This window comes from Gadus macrocephalus, chromosome 12 (genome assembly GCF_031168955.1).
Source record: "Gadus macrocephalus chromosome 12, ASM3116895v1".
NCBI lineage: Eukaryota > Metazoa > Chordata > Actinopteri > Gadiformes > Gadidae > Gadus > Gadus macrocephalus.
This window is the reverse complement of record NC_082393.1, coordinates 15,707,829-15,720,708: the sequence shown is the minus strand read 5'-3', so window position 1 is coordinate 15,720,708 and position 12,880 is coordinate 15,707,829.

Sequence of the window (12,880 nt, the reverse complement as noted above, 5' to 3'; positions counted from 1 at the left end):
ATGCACACCAATATGTGCAGATCTATGTTTTTATTGGGTAACTTGTCATTTTTGTTTTTTGAGATCAGACTAATCTTAATCACCAGGATGTTCCTTTTCAGCAAGTTTCTACTTGGAATCAACACATTCCTAATTAAGAAAAGTGTTCCCATGTTTGAGTTTGGTTGGTGTGTTTATTTGTTGCTAGGGTAGACCAGACATCTTTTAAACACTGGGGTTGTCAAGGGGCTTCATTGGTTTTGGTTTTAAATTGTAGGTCAATAAAAGTTGTGTACACTGGTCCTTTCGCATGTTATTACTGAGAACGGTGATAATAAACCGTAAGCAGAAAATGTGCTAACTTTGTATGTTTATTCTAAAGTTAATTAATTATAGTTAGTGAAAGTTAGTCATCAATAACCTGATATATTAATGAAAAGGAGAAGTTATATAGCATATGTCTTCAACTCCCAAGCTTTGTTGAGATTTGCTATTACTTTAGACAGGGGAAAGAATCTAGCATTTTAAGTATTTATTTTCTCCTATGAAGATCAAATGTAAGTGTCTCCAGTCTAGATTGAGAATTACCACAATAGACACAACTCGGCAGTTCTCATGCTTTTGCTATTGTTTATCCTCAGTTTGAGGGTTAGTTAATTTAGTATTGACACAGACAGAGAGACAAACACAGGACGCTAAAAAATATAGACACTTGCTTCATGTTATTATAGATTTGATTGCATTTTTGATTCTGGTCTTCCTGAAACAAAAACATTTTTTAGAATAAACATTCCTCGCAAAAAAGCAACCACAACCGATCAAAAAAAACAAACAGAGTAGGCTCCACTTGAATTGGATTTGACCAAATGCAGAAAGTAGCCAGCAGTGAGATTAAAAGAGCATCAAACATCTTGTCACAATCTGCAGCAGAGGTGCTTTTTCCCCCCCAAAAGCCTGGTGCCAGTTAGCAATGGCAGGGCGAAATGCCACCCCACGCGGTTGTGTAATGGACAGGTTTGCCATGATCTGTGGGAGACTTTACTACACTTCACAAATGAGAGCGAGAGAGAGCCAGTGAGAGAGAGATTACTGTACATGATCAAAATTACTTGAAGCCATCTTTGTCATCGTTGTGTTAATTGGCGTAGTTAAGCGTTAACAACTTTCCTAATGGAGATTGTCACACAAACGTTAACTGTTTTTTTGCGGAGAACCACGCACGCACGCACACACAAAAAAACTATGCCTACACTCCAGCTTGTAAAACCATGCCCCTGCAACAGAGAATGCCTTTAAAATAAATCCAAATGACCTAAGATAAATGGTGAGACTGTACATGTTTACATCCATTCGAGAGCTGCCTGTAGATCTTGCAGGCATTTTCTCCTCAAATACGAACCACATGTGAGATCAGAGGAACTGCGTCAAACTTCAAATACCTTTCCTGGGAAAGGAGATGAAAAGACACACAAGGTTCACCCTCCGTCACTCCAGCACTCACACCTCCATCAAGCACACACGTGGGCACGAAAGCTCACACTCATGACCCAGGTGTCACTTCTAGCTCGCAGCAGATCTTTAAAACCCCACCTTTGTAATTCTAACCCCAGCCCCAAGAAGTACATGTCAGCCGTGTAGCACTTTGAACCAAGTGCTAAATCTGCCTGCGTTATTCTCAAGATGGCCTCGGTCTGTGATTACACATCTAAAATGAGACCAGATGGAATGTGTTGGTGAATGGGGGAGCGGTGTCCCTTCATTTGGGTTGATCTCCGCAGGTTGGGGAGTCAGGATGTTGACCTGTGTCTCCCATCAGCCCCATCTGAACATTAAGTACATAAGAACCCACCCGTGACTGGAGGTCACAGTTAGCGCTAGTATCTAAAGAAACCTCATCTTATGTCAGGTTGGTTAAAGTTGGATGTTCACTTATTAATCTCAGTGTGTGTGTGTCTGCTTGTATCTCTGTTGTTGTTCATACTCATTATGAATCTCAACATATAACCGTCCTTTTAAGTACCCCTTGCTACTTACCTTAAAACCTACTCAGACTCTTTGGATCCAGAGCCATCAGAGATAAGTCTGTGTATGTGTATTTAACAATCAGATTAATATTTTGTTTAGATTTTGTTTTTTGTTAACTAAACCGATACCCATTGCATGGTCAAAAACATTGTATTAGAACATTGTCATGATACATTAATTAACAAATCAAAAATGAAAAATTAAAAAAACTTTATTATTTTTCTCCCAATCAATTAATAGATAATTTAATAGCTTATTTGTTATTACACCTAAACCTGGATTCGAAAACCTGGATTCGACAATGAATCTTTCCCTTTATATTTTTAAATTGCGACATCTTTGACCCTTCGCCCTCGGTTACTTGTTGCTTTTTTACAAATCTCCTTCAATCTAGAGGCTCTGGCCTGCAGTAGTCAGCCTTTCTGATGCTGTGTCTAGAGGATCCTTGCATACATGTCTAGAGTTTTGCATCATTATACTTGATGGAAGTGATTGCTGTGGGTCAGTGGTAACCCAACCACCTTCACCTGTGCTCTCCCTATAACAGTCCTCTCCTTTCACTCAGTCCTTGCCAGTCCTTTCACTCAGTCCTGGTGGCCGTCACTGGAAGAGGATGTCCGGGGCTTTGTCAACGCCTGTCCTGTTTGTAACCAGAATAAGACCTCTCGCCGCCCACCTGCCAGCTTCCTGCACCCCTTGCCCATCCCCCATCGTCCCTGTTCGCATATCTCTTTGGACTTTGTGACTGGTTTGCCTGCATCCAAGGGCCACACCGTTGTCCTCACCCTCGTAGATCGATTTAGTAAGTTGGCCCATTTCATCCCTCTTACTAAACTCCCCTTTGCCAGGGAGATTGCGGAACTGCTCCTCCACCACGTCTTCTGCCTCCATGGGTTACCTTGATCTGGTTTGCACCCATGGGTAACCCCGCCGTTACAGCTTTTTATCCATGTCACATCCTAGGTTGTTGAAGAACAAAAGTAGCCTTAAAATTATGTCATAGTTTAGGATTTTCCTTAAGAAAGAAGGCTTGTCTGCATGTGGCTGGTACGTTTGAACGTGTAGAAGCACACGTGTGTGTGTGTGTGTGTGTGTGTGTGTGTGTGTGTGTGTGTGTGTGTGTGTGTGTGTGTGTGTGTGTGTGTGTGTGTGTGTGTGTGTGTGTGTGTGTGTGTGTGTGTGCGTGCATACTATTTTAGGTATATGTTACCATGTATTACCCCACGCGCGCGTGCGTTACCGCACGCCCGCACGCAGCAGACGCTGATAAACACAAACCCCCCCTTCTGTAAACTCTGTCTGCGATTACTAGAATAGGAACCCGGACTCTTCCGAACACCATAACCACCCGAGTCCCACCAAGTATAGAGCCAATTCAAAGCTGCCTTTATCTCCTGCCTCGGACCGTGTACACCAGCATGGATAAGTGAAGATCTGAGGAGATCCTAAACAGCCTGGCCTATTGCGCATGTTCCCTCTGACTGCATGGGAACTTGAGTAAAAGAACATTGAATTATCAATCAAAAACTGGTGTGTGTGTGTGTGTGTGTGTGTGGGATTGTCTGTAAAAAGATTGTGTTACTTCTTGTGCAAGTCTGAAAAATGTCAGTTGGCTCATACTATAACTTATTAGAAGGCATGATTTGATTAATCTTTCTAATAGCTTAACTGCCACAATATGTCCCTGATCATTTTGGAATTGCACTGATCCCCTCTGCCCAACTTTTATGTGGTCCTATGCCTGAGCGGTCCAGGTTTGGGTGAATGAGCCCTCGGATGGTTCACCAAGCTAAGCACAGAACTCTCTTCTCCACAGACTGCCATAATATTTGCATTAATTATCCAGGGTGCATAAACATAACTGCACCTGGCTCAGCTAACGGGTCAGTGTTCTGTTGTGTGTGCTAAAAGCTATCCATTTGATTTTTGCTGGCCGTGCTACAACAGTTACGATGAGCTAAGGCCTTGCAGACTGCCAGTAATATCAGCTGGTGCTTCGGTCTCCATCTGCTCTTCTATTGTCAATGTATTGTTTTGTGAAGCAATGCCTCCCTCTCTGTCTTTTACAGAAACAAACGTAGTTGAGGAAAAATATCTCAAGTTCTTTTCTTATTTAGAAAAAAAATAGTGATATTAGTCAAGCTTTGTCCTTGCGTGAACCTGCATTTGAGTCATTCTGAGAGTTCTTTCAGCCGCCCCACAGAAAAGGTGAATTCTTTCTCCCAGTGCAGTTGTTCACTTTAAAATCCAGGAAAGAGCAAAAAAAGTGAGCTTCGAGGTATTGAAGTACAGTTTTGGATAATAGTAATATAGTATTAAAATCGTATTTTCCACATGTTGGCCCCCGATCATTAGCACTGATCTGGAGCATGTGATGTATGATAGACGAAAGTGTTCCACTGGGAGGGAGCAGATTCTGAATGTTTATTGGTCTTTATCTTGAAAGATATGTGGTTGTGATCCTCTGTTCCTATTGTTATTCCTCCATACTAGGTTTCTTAGAGGATATGTAACTCTCTCTGTCTCTAAACTGTTTATATGTGCTACAAACACAGAAACCACAGCTTTACAATTTGTATCCCATATTGCGTCAAGATTTCTCTTTACAGTGATAACGTTATTATAACCTCATGGGTATGTGTGTGTGAGTATGTGTGTGCGTGCATGCGTGTCTGTGCACGTGTGAGTGTTTGAGGGCCAGTTTGGGGTAGGATAACCCCCAAAGTGGCAGAATAAGTACCCTTCCAAAAGTCCTGGAACCAGATAATCCCAATTCAGCAGGGATCCTGACTTGGACTTATAAGGGACCCCACGAGAGAAGACTTGAAGCTCTGGTTACTGATAACCAAAGCTCTGATTACTGATTGGTTGAGCCCCTCCCTGACACTCCCTGACACACCAGGATATACCCCCTGCTGATAAAGTAAGACTAAACTAAATGGTTGAGGGAAAGAAAGATAGTAGGTGAGGGGAGGTTTTGATTGATGGTACGTTCCCCACCCCTTCCAGTGCAGAAATTCCCTAAGGCTCTGGCAGGTCTAACTCCCACCAGATGTGAAGTTTATGTGTGTGTGTGTGGGTGTGTGTGTCCACCCTATCTTGCCCAACATGTTGGGTGACTACATTCTTCTCTGATTTCAAGTCTCTTCTGAATAATAAAAGTAGATGGCGATACTGACAGAGCTGTCGGACGGTTGTGGAGAGGAGCTTGGGATTCCAACCCCAAGTACCCCAAGCATATGGTTTTGATCCCTCTAAACCAGGGGTCACCATGGCGCCCGCAAGGACTACATGAGGCGCCCGCAGGCCTGCTCTAAAAATAGCACTGCTCATTCTTGAACGACTCTATCCCACCATTTTTAAGTCATTGTTAATAATTATTGTGAGATATAATTAACATGACTTTATTAATTAACATGTCTTCACATAGATGAGTATCATTAATCATTAATAGTAATATATAACTAAAGGCAAACTGAGCAAATTTGTTATTTCAGAAGAGTGTATAGAACTGGGTGCCCTTCGTATGACTCAGTACCCATGAAGTAGCTCTCAGGTTCAGAAAGGTTGGTGACCCCTGCTCTAAACTATACCAGAGAATAGCAAGAGGTACAGACGATACTGTCAGGAATTCTATTGTAGACTATTATCCTAGCCTTGTTTCAATGTGTGTGTGTGTGTGTGTTTGTGTGTGCGCTTGTGTTTGTTTGTGTGCATGTCTGTTTGTGTCTGTGCATCCATGCGTGTGTGTGTGTGTTAGTGCAAGAAGCTGTGTTGAAAAGATGTCGAGTAAACAGTAAGACAGAAGATCATTCAGTTCCAGTGTTCTCTGTGGCTACACATCCAGCTGTGGCTGCGCTCAGTGGTCCTGGTGTACGGACCACACCAGAGAGGCGCGTCGTTCTACCACAGCGTCCGATCAGATGTGGTGTTCCGATCCACCCACGGCTAGTGTTACATCACGGTTCAAAACAGGTGGGAGAAGACAGACTGAGAGCCTGTTAAAACAGACGCATACACCTCGTCCACTTCGGAAGGATAAGAATAGATTTAAAACATCCTCATGCAACAAATAGGAAAATTGAAAATATTCCAAAAATAGTGAAGACAACAAGGAAACGGCAATTTGTGGAGCAGCACGCAGATATTGGCTTTGTTCATTCAGTTTGTGTGTGTTACTCTAAGTACGCGTGTGTGTGCAGCCGTCTGGGTGTGTGTGTGTGTGTGTGCGTGCACATGTGTGTGCATCTGGGTGTGCACGCTACATTTTGAAGTGTGTGAATGAGAAAATGTTTCTAGAGCATGGCGTACGGTCCAACAGGGACCTGCTGATTCCCTCCCTGCGCGACGTCATCTCACTTCCCCCCTTTGTTTCTCCACTCAGAAGGAACCTTCTATAAATGTCTTTTTGTTTAACTGTTCCCAACAGCACTCCTTCCTCTCCTCCTTTAGGGGCCATGTGTAAGTATCACTCTGTGCGTGCAGGCTTTTGTGACTTTACCTTGGTTGGCAGCACTCTCCCTATTTACCTCTAACAACAGGAACTGTGGAAGTGGAGACATGGAGGTCAGCGGGTGTGTGTCTTCCTCTCTGGTTCATATTTATATACAGTACTGGATCCTGTTTCATAATACACTCTGGATATGTTGAGTTCATGCGTGTGTGTGTGATTGGCCCTGTGCATGCGTGTGTGTGTGTGTGTGTGTGTGTGTGTGTGTGTGTGTGTGTGTGTGTGTGTGTGTGTGTGTGTGTGTGTGTTGAGGGGTACATGAATAATAGGTTGCGTAAATGTTCTGAATGTCAGAATAGCATAAACACACACACACACACACACACACACACACAGATACACACACACACAGATGCACACACTCAGACGCACACACACACACAGATCCACAGACCCATACATGCACAGATCCACACACACACACACACACACACACACACACACACACACACACACACACACACAGATGCACACACACACAGATGCACACACTCACAGACCCACAGACACATACGCACACTCACACACACAGATCCACAGACCCATACACACACACACACACACACATACCAACTTACTCACTCACTCCAGGCACACACCTAGACTTACACTTACACGTAAACACACACATATACACACACAATCCCAAGCACACACGCACACAAAACACACAGCTCCTCTGCAGCGTTTTTTGCACAACATGACCCTCGGCCTGCATGGTGTGTGCAACGCATGGACAGCGATGTTATATCTCTGGGAACTTTAAGACCGGGCCGTTGTGTTCGGTCAGCTGCATGATGTCATGTCCTCTCTGGTGTCTACATGTTGCCTAGGAAAGTTGTGCTACAATTATCATTGGGATTGCGTTATCATGTTATGATCATCTAGTTATGGATATTCTCCTTAAACAGTCCATTCACACAGGTCGTTTGAATGGACCATTTAAGGAGAACGTCCACAACTTGATGATGGACAGGGAACACAATAAGTCTGGGAAGTGCACACACACATACACACACACACACCCTCACAAACACATGGACGCAGAAGCATGCACACACACACACACACACACACACACACACACACACACACACACACACACACACACACACACACACACAACCACACACACACACACATACACGAAAACTCCCACATGCATACAAACGAGAGTTGGACCTCATGTTGAGATGTTGCTATGGAACTCTGTCCGCCCCTGCAGTATTGATATATATGGGTGAGTGGGTGATAGGTGGTGTCACAGAGGGTGTCAACCTTGTTTAAGTGTTTAATAGAAGTCTGTTCTACAAAAGTCCATATGAGGATTTACACAGACCACCTTTAAAAGGACTACAGCTAAATATTACAAGCCCAAATGGTGTCGCTGCAGACACAACGCAGTGATCCAAGGTGAATGCATATGCAAACACATAGACATACACAAACACAATCATCATCAGGCACTGTTGAACAGCCTAATGGCTGCCGGCACAAAGGAGCACCTGAAGCGCTCCGTCTTGCACCTGGGGAACATCAACCTGTGACTGAAGGTGCTCCCCATCTGCCACAGCTCAGCATGGAGGGGATGGGAGGGGTTGCCCATGATGGACTTGAATTTGTCCCTCATCCTCCTCTCCACCACCACCTCCAGACTGTCCAGCTCAAGTCCCACAACAGAGCTGGCTTTCCTAACCAGCTTGTTGAGTCTGTTTGACTCCCCAGCCTTCATGCCTCCTCCCCAGCACGCCCCAGCAAAGAACAGCGTGCTGGCTACCACAGACAGATAAAATGTCCTTAGCAGCCTGCCACACACGTCAAACGACCTGAGCCTCCTGAGGAAGAAGAGTCTGCTCTGACTCTTCCGGTAGAGGGCCTCTGTGTTGTCAGACCAGTCCAGTTTATTGTTGATGTGTACTCCAAGGAACTTATACGAATCCACTGTCTCAATTTCAACCCCCTGGATGGTAATAGGGGTTGGGGGCTTCCTCTTCCGGCGGAAGTCCACCACCAGCTCCTTGGTCTTGGCGATGTTGAGTTGGAGGTGGTTCTCCTCAGACCATCTGACGAAGTCCTCCACCACACCTCTGTACTCGTCCTCCCTGTCCTCACTGATGCAGCCCACGATGGAGGAGTCATCTGAGAATTTCTGGAGATGGCAGGTTCCAGAGTTGAAGCTGAAGTCAGAGGTGTAGATGGTAAAGAGGAAGGGTGAAAGTACTGTTCCTTGGGGTGCGCCAGTGTTGCTCATCAACACATCTGACAGGCTGCTCTGCAGCCGCACGTACTGTGGCCTGCTGGAAAGGTAGTCACCAATCCAGGCCACCATGTCAGGGTGTACCTGCATTGCTGAGAGCTTCTTCTCAAGCAGGGGAGGCTGGATGGTATTAAACGCACTGGAGAAGTCGAAGAACATGACTCTCACTGAGCTCCCCGGCTTCTCCAGGTGTGAGTAAGCCCTGTGCAGCAGGTAAATGATGGCGTTGTCCACGCTGAGTTGGGCCTGGTACGCGAACTGCAGTGGGTCCATGGAGTCACACACCTGGGGCCTGAGGTGCTGTAGAACCAGTCTTTCGAAGGTCTTCATGATGTGCGAGATCAGCACCACTGGCCTGTAGTCATTGGGAGAGCTAGGACGAGCTATCTTAGGCACCGGAACAATACAGGAGGTCTTCCACAACTGGGGCACCTTCTTTAGCCTCAGGGAGAGGTTGAAGAGGTGTTGGAACACTCCAGCAAGCTGTCCGGCACACGCTTTAAGCACCTTGGGATTGATGTTGTCCGGACCCATTGCCTTATACCTCTGGAGCTTAGATAGCTCCTGCCTCACCTGGCCTGATGTAATGAAAAGACTGGTAGCAAGGGGGAGTGGAGGGGGAAAGGGAGGGGGAAAGGGAGGGGGGGAGGGAGGGGAGGTGACTGGGTTGGGGGTAGGGGAGGTGAAGGAGGGGGGCACAGACTGACTCGCTGAGCTCACTGGGGCAGGGGTTGAGTCGAACCTATTGAAGAATAGGTTCAGCTCATTAGCACGTTCGTGCCCGCCCCCCACAGGTGGACCTGGCAGTCTGTGTCCCGTAATCTGCTTCATCCCATCCCACACCTCCTTGGCACTGTTCATTTCCAGCTTGCCCTCCAGCCTCTCCTTATAGCGGTTTTTGGCCGCCCTTAGTTCCCTTCTCAGCTCCTTCTGAACTGATTTTACCCCCTCTCTGTCTCCTTCCATGAAAGCCCTCTTCTTCCTGTTGAGTAGGATTTTAATGTTCTTATTAATCCAGGGTTTGTTGTTAGGAAAACAGCGGACCTTCTTGATGGGTACAACGCTGTCCTCACAGAACCTGATGTAATCCGTAATGCAATGGGAGAGTCCCTCAATGTCCTCTGCGTGGTCTTCCTGGAACCGATCTCAGTCTGTTCTCTGGAAGCAGTCCTGCAGGGCCTCCTCAGCCTCTCTAGACCACACCTTCACAGTCCTGGTGGTAGCCGGCTGCTTGTTTATTACAGGCTTGTACACAGGTGTAAGGTGTATCAAGTTGTGGTCAGACTGGCCGAGGGGTGGGAGGGGAGAGGAGCTGTATGCCTCCCTCACATTGGCATAAAGACAGTCCAGAATTTTATTTCCTCTGGTTTTACATTTCACATACTGTGTGAAGCTGGTCAGAGTTTTGGAGAGAGAGACATGATTGAAGTCTCCGTTGATTATCATGAGCGCTGTGGGGTGCAGAGTCTGTAGTTTTGCGACGGTAGAGTGGATGACGTCACTGGCGCGCGCTGCCACTGCGGACGGTGGTACATACACAACAACAACGATGACGTGAGAGAACTCCCGAGGCAGATAGTATGGCCTCAATCCCACAGCTAATAGTTCGATATCTGGAGTACAGATGCTCTCCTTCACGGTAACATGTCCGGGGTTACACCATTTTGTGTTCACAAAGACGGCTAGACCCCCTCCTTTCTTCTTTCCGCTCAGTCGTCCCCTGTCCGCTCTCGCTAGCGTGAAGCCAGCCAACTCGATAGCACAGTCCGGTATATTCCTATGTAGCCATGTCTCCGTGAAGCACAACAAACTACACTCCCGGTACACACACTGACCGCTCGCCAAGGCTGTTAGTTCGTCCGTTTTGTTGGCCAACGATCTCACGTTCCCCATCACGATAGATGGAAGGCAAGGTTTAAATCTCCTGTGCGTCTCCCGTCTCAACCTTGCCTTCGTTCCGGCTCTCGTTCCCCTCCGGTGTCTCCTAAGCTCCGCAGGTATGCCCGCGGGTGGGGCTCCAACGGCCCCGGCCGTTGGCCCCGGCCGGTACATCAGCAGCCCTTCCCTCGTATGGGTAATCATTGTTTGGTCCACGAGTATCACAAATTACACTAAAAACTACACTAACACTAACTTAAACTTATGATCAAATGTGTTTAAAAAATTAAAGGCACCTTCCAGCGAATATCAGAAAGATGTAAAGTGGAAATAATAGTAGCAATTAGAAGAAAAAATAAGTAGGAACTGCAAGAGCTACTGCAACAGGCAGCCACCCTCGACGGCGCCATGGCAACACGGCGTATACTGGTTTTCAGAGAAGAAATTACTAACATACTCTCTTGCTCTATGGATGTATATATTTTTTTAAATCCTCCACCTTGGTACCTAAAAGAAGACTGCATGTTCACCTTCTATTAGGGGAAGTATTCCCATGTTAATGAGCCCTAACCAGATTACACATCTAAAGCATGCCTTTCTCTTCTGGTAGAAAAAGTCTCAGTTCCAGTCTCAATTATCAGCTTTCCTCTCAGACAGGAAAGCTGATAACTGAGACTGGAACCAGACTCAATGATAAGTTGTAAAATACCTGGTTTGAATGACTTTGTATACATATAATAATAATATAAACAATAATAAAAAATAATAAAAATAATACAATAATACAATTATTCATTACAATAAAGCTAATGCTATAATTTTTGTCATATTCCTTTATAAGTAAGAAAAGTAGCAGTAGTTCTATTCCCAGTGTTTTTATTATCAGCTTGAATACCATAAAACAGAATATGACCAATAATTAGCCCGCTACTCAGCATCACCTTCTGTGATCATTACCGTATTTAGAATGCACACACACACATGCATGTATGCGGGCGCACACACACACGCATCTACACAACCATATGCATGCATCTTCCAGTAGGGCGCTCTCAGATAGAGCGCCAGGAGCCAGAGTGGCACCCATCCATTCATCACATCGTCCGAGAGGACCAACGATTACAATGGTATCACACACACACACACACACACACACACACACACACACACACACACACACACACACACACACACTGTGGCATCCCGCCCCTGAAACCTCGGCCCGGACGGGTCCGAGGGACAGTGGAGGACAGGGTATACCGCCGCCACCCACTAGCCGGCGACAGGGAGCAACTGGACCTTCCCCCCAATCAGCGGGATGGGGGACACCTGGCGGCTGGGAGGAGGAAGACCCGGAACCGGCATAAGAGGGGCTACGGAGCGGGAGCAGGTACAGTCCGGGATTACGCAACAAACGCGAGACCTAGAGGGCCACCGCATCCTGAGAGACTTCTGAATAAACGCCGAATACGGCTTAACCCATTGCTGCCTCGTGTCTGATCCTTGGAACCCGGCTCATTCACGGAGCCGGTTACCACATATGGTGGTGAATGCAGGCAGCCTGAGCGAACCCACTACGCCGCCATGCAGAACCCGGACGGAGCTGCGGCGTCGACCGCCCAGCGTCGACCGCCCAGCAATAACAGCGGGAGACCACCGAGAGCATCGCCCTGCGCCCTGCTATCGTGCTGCGGCTTACCCAGCACGCCGTCCGCGCCGTGCCGACCGCCGCCCCGACCAGCCGCCTCACCAAGCTGGGACCCGAAGACGATGTGGACCCTCCCCGCAGAGGGGCGCGGGAGGCTCGGCAGGCCTACGGGGCCACCCGGCGCCCATCGTCCCCGGGAGAGCTGACGGCGGAGGACGAGGAGTCAGTGGGGAACGGACCTTCCCGACCGGGGTCCCCGGTTCACACGGGGAGAGGACCCGCCCGGAGAGAGACGGCGGAACCTTCCCCCGACACCCCGGAGACCCTCACGGCCTCCGAGCAGCCGGACCCCGAGCAGAAGTAGCGACTCTACTCCGAGCAGAGTTCCCCCCTCACCGAGTTCTCAGACTTCTCACCGGGGAGGGGGGAAGGCTCGTCCCAACCCGGCCGGTTCGCCACCGCCCAGCTCCAGGACGAGGCCCACACCCACACTTCAGCACCAGGGGGGGTCTGTTGTACCGAGTAGCCACAGGGGAGGGGGGAGTGAGAGAGCAGCTAGTGGTGCCCCGCCCCTACGTTAGCA